This window comes from Lipotes vexillifer, unplaced genomic scaffold (assembly GCF_000442215.2).
Source record: "Lipotes vexillifer unplaced genomic scaffold, Lipotes_vexillifer_v1.1 scaffold920, whole genome shotgun sequence".
NCBI lineage: Eukaryota > Metazoa > Chordata > Mammalia > Artiodactyla > Lipotidae > Lipotes > Lipotes vexillifer.
In genome coordinates this window covers 2,329,214-2,333,519 of record NW_006783413.1, presented here as the reverse complement: position 1 = coordinate 2,333,519, position 4,306 = coordinate 2,329,214, and the positions used below count along the sequence as shown (strand labels likewise).

The 4,306-nt window shown below is 50.7% G+C and overlaps 1 pseudogene; it reads right to left on the bottom strand.

The window, feature by feature from the left end:
- Window positions 1-1,721: 1,721 nt before the first annotated feature.
- LOC103079118 (60S ribosomal protein L23a pseudogene) lies at window positions 1,722-3,021 on the bottom strand (annotated as a pseudogene).
- Window positions 3,022-4,306: the final 1,285 nt, after the last annotated feature.

Genomic DNA, 4,306 nt, shown 5'->3' with positions numbered 1-4,306 from the left:
CCAAGGTGGCCATGTTTAGGACGGGCCAAGGAGGAGACGGAGCTCGGGGGATGGCTCAGCTCCCTGCAGGTGGCAGGTGAAGTGCACTCAACTATTTCAGCAAAGGTCCCATAAACCACCTCCGGAAACCCCTCTCTCATTTGCCGCTGTCTGTGGCCAAAACCCTGAACTGTGGCGAGGAGGGTCAAAGGGCTCAGGTGAGAGGTAGAACGGTCTTATTCAGCCAAAACCGTTCAGAAATGAGTCACTGGCCTGACCTGGGCCCCAGGAGGCTCTGCCAACAAGAGCTCGGGGGCCCCAGGCAAGATGGGCATCAGGCTTGGGCCCAAAGGGTAGAGCCACTAGTTGGCAGCCCAGGGAGATGGATCTGTATTAGTGGGAACTCCTGTCCCTTTACTTGACCCCGCTTCCCTTCTCTCCATCCCTCCAGAGAGGCCCCGCTTGACCTCCTGGCCTCCAGCCTCGTCTCCCCCAATCCAGTCTCCTGGAATTGCCAGAAGGTCCCCTCTAAAAAGCAAATCTGGTCCTGTCCCTTCCCTGCCTGCCACCTTCCCTGGCTCCCCACTGCGCTCAGGAGAAAGACCAGAGCCCCGGTGCTCTCCCTAGTCCTCTCCCGTGATGACAAGGCTTACCCCGCAGGGACTGAGATCAGCGAACTTGGGACAGAAATCAGGAGTCCCAGCAGCTTCCCAGAGCCCGCAGGCCAGGGCGGCACTGGCTTCAGCCCAGCTATCCGGGAAGAGGGAAGGGCAGCCCCAGACCCGCCCCAGGGCCTTGCTCTCTGCTTTGCCTCTGTAATTAATTTATGGAAAGCATCTAAACTGGGAGCCAACACAGTCCTGCAAACCTCATCTAACCCCTGCCTCCACCGGAGGGAGCAGCACCCTTGGGGTGGAGCTTTTCTTACAGTGATTACATTTGGTTTTATTTCTGGAAAAAAACAAAACAAAACAAAAATGAAGCATTTAAGGTCTAATTTCCCCAATCACCTGCGTAATGAGGAGGCTTCCAAGGGGTGTTTGGTGAGGCCACAGGGAGCCTTGCGGTCCTGCAGCCCCAGGAGGGCTTTGGGGGCCCAGAGTCTAGCTCATCAGAAGCTCCTCTTGGCTCTACCTTTGAGCACAGCCAGAATCCGACCTCCTCTCTCCCTCTGCTGCCTCCACCCTGCTGAGCCACGGTCACCTCTCCAATGGCCCCCTGGCCATCTCCCTGTCTCTGCCTTGCCGTGCTCCAGTCTCTGCTCCCAGGCAGCCAGAGCCAAGCCCATTGCTCCTCTGAGAAGCCCTCCCAGGGCTCCTCGCTCCCTGGGGTAATGCAGGAGTCCTGCCAGGCCACTCAATGCCCTCCGACCTCACTGTCTCCCTGGAATCCCTTGATGTTGCACACTCTGCCTACCAGCACCCCTGCACTAGGTATTCCCCCTGTCTGGAATGTCCTTCCCGAGATCCGATATCTGCAAAGTCTGCACCCTCGTTTCCTACAGATCTCACTCAAACGTTTGCCCTTCACAGCTTCCCTGATTGCACTCATGCCCCGTTCATTCTCTGTTCTCCTCACTCTGCTGTATTTACCCTTTTACCACTCACCACCTGAAATATCATTATTTTCTGACTTATTGTCTTGTTTCCCTCTATTCTCCACCAGAATGTCAGCTCTGAGAGTAAGGGATTTGTTTTTGTTTCAACAGTGAAAAATTTTATGTTTAGAATTAGCCAGCTGGACTAAGTTTTGACGATCTCAACTTTGTTGGCAACATCCAAAGCATCATAGTCAGGAACCAGTCGAACAGATGCCGCCTTCTCTCCACCGGGCCTGGTCAGGGTGTTGACCTTAGGCACGTCAGTGTCACCGAGGTTCTTCACAGCCTGTTTAATCTGGTGCTTGTTGGCCTTGATGTCCACAGTGAACACCAGTGTGCTGCTGTCTTCTATTTTCTTCATGGCTGACTCGGTGGTGAGGGGGAATGTGCTCTGATGGCATAGTGGTCAAGCTCTTTTCTCCCAGGGGGCGCCCTTCCGAGGCTATCTGGGCTGCCTCCTGAGCCGCAGTGTTTTGGGCCGTTGGAAGGTGGGTGACGTCCGGATCTTTTTTGTGTGTGGCTGTGGACAGACGCCTTTCGATGCTGCTTTCTTGGCCTTCAAAGCCTTGGCTTTGGCTTCCAATCTGGGAGGGGCAGGGGCTTCCCTCTTCGCCTTCCGCGCCACCTTCGTGAGAAGGCGCAAGGGATTTGTTTTGTTCGCTGACACATCTCCAGTACTGAGACAAGTGCCTGGCACATAGCCGATGCTCAATAAACATTAATCAAATGAATGAATGAAATGCATCTGCCACGTGACAGAGGGGGTGGGCAGAGATCCCTGAGATGTTCTGGGGGCATCCTCTCTGGGTGCATGGAGTCAGCCTGACCTTACCTCCTGCAGGAAGTCTTCTGTCCTGGTTCTAAATGGAAGTTCTGGCTGCAGGTGGCAGCTCTGATCACTCAATAGGACTGATTTTCCTTTGGTGCACACATCACCTCTTCCAGGGAGCCCTCCCAGAACCCTTTCCAACCCTCAGGGAAAGTTTGTCCTGCCCACCCCTGGCCTGACACTTTCTCCCTTGTGGTCTGTTTTGGGTGTTGGTGTCACACTGAGGTCCCTGGCAGGCACCTGACTCATATCCAGAGAACATCTGGAGGGCCACTTCAGCTCACACTTTACAGGGCCTCTTGTGGGGCCTAAGTCACACCTTCTCCTCACTCAAGCCTCAGAATAACCCTCTGAGGTAGTTATTATTATCCCCATTTTACAGATGAGGAAACTGCAGTCAGAGGCCACAGTCCTACAGCTGTGTCACAAGGTGGAATGCAGCCGTGCCCCGTGGCCTCAAGGCCAGCCCCACTGCTTTCAGCGTGGTGCTCAAAAAGGGTTTGGGGAATGAAGGGAAGGACAGACCTGAGTTCTGGGTCTCCTGAGTGAGCGATGAAGATGCTGTAAACACAGCATGTGTCAACCCACTGCTGGGCTGGTCCGTGTGGCCCATCCTTGCTCAGCCAAGCCCTCCTGGTGTTCTGTGCGGCAGGGGGGTGGGGGGAGAAAAGGTAGTAACTCTCTCTTCCAGAGGGCCCCACGGTGGGTGCGGGGATGTAAAGAAGTTGCATAACCGCACCCAGTGCCCATCCCTGGTCCTCAGCCTCTCCCTGGGGCAAAGACAAGGCCCAGAAGAGTTGACTGATGAGCCAAAAATTAGGGACAGAGCCGGGACCAGTGACTCTTGACATCAGTCCTATCTTTTTCTCTGATTCTACCCGCTATGTCTGCAATGCCTATATCCCTAGGACCCAGACCTCAGTTTCCTCATTTGTAAAGTGGGAAAATTGTACCTATCTAATAGGATCAAAGATTAAATGAGGTAACACAGGAAAGTGCCCGGCACAGTGCCCAGCAGAAAGTAAATTCTTAACAATCAGTGCATATAGTTATTAGCTGGTTCCAAGAGAAGCGCCTATGTTGCATTATCTCCTCCTTCCCTGCCTTACAAATGGTTCTCACAGGCCTACAGCTGCAAACTTGGTTGTTAGAAGAAGACCTATTTCTTTAGGAAAAATAAAATAAAATAAAATAGTAGTGCCCCATTGTGGAGATGGTATGACAAAACTAGCACAGCGTGGCAGCATTTTGTGAACATTTTAAATATGCAAGGTAAATATTTTATGAATGTTAAATATTAATAAAGTCTCATTTTGTCTGAATTCTCCCACCTTTTAAAATGTATGTCAAGAAACAAATAACTTCAAAGCTGTCCAGTTAAGCGAGCTGTCAACTGGATTTACAATATTGCCACGTAGGGCATTTTTTAAACCGGTAAACAAATGTAAGTGTCTCCTCTCGTCTTTTGTCAGCATTAGTCTCAAATTCGGTGAATTTTGAATTATGCCCTGGCAGGACTAGACCCTTCCTGGAATAAGGTGCAGTGGTCCTACACACACCTGTATGTCACCGGGGCCAACCATTTGGAAATGGCACTTTGACAAAACCCATCAAGAACCATAAGAACCATTTATATACTTTGACCAGTTATTTACTGAGGAATTTATCCTAGTGAAACAATTTCCAAAAAGCAAAGCAAAATGTAAGCACATGAAGATGTTAACTGCAGTGTTGTTTACAGTTGAGGAAAATGGTAAACACACTCAATCTACAACAAGAGTGGAATGATTTAGTAAATTATGCTTGAGCCCTTGATGGTTCTTCAGCCAATAAAAATGATCATTTTGAAGACTATGTAACAACATAGATAATGTTTATGTTCAAAGGTTTCATATCAA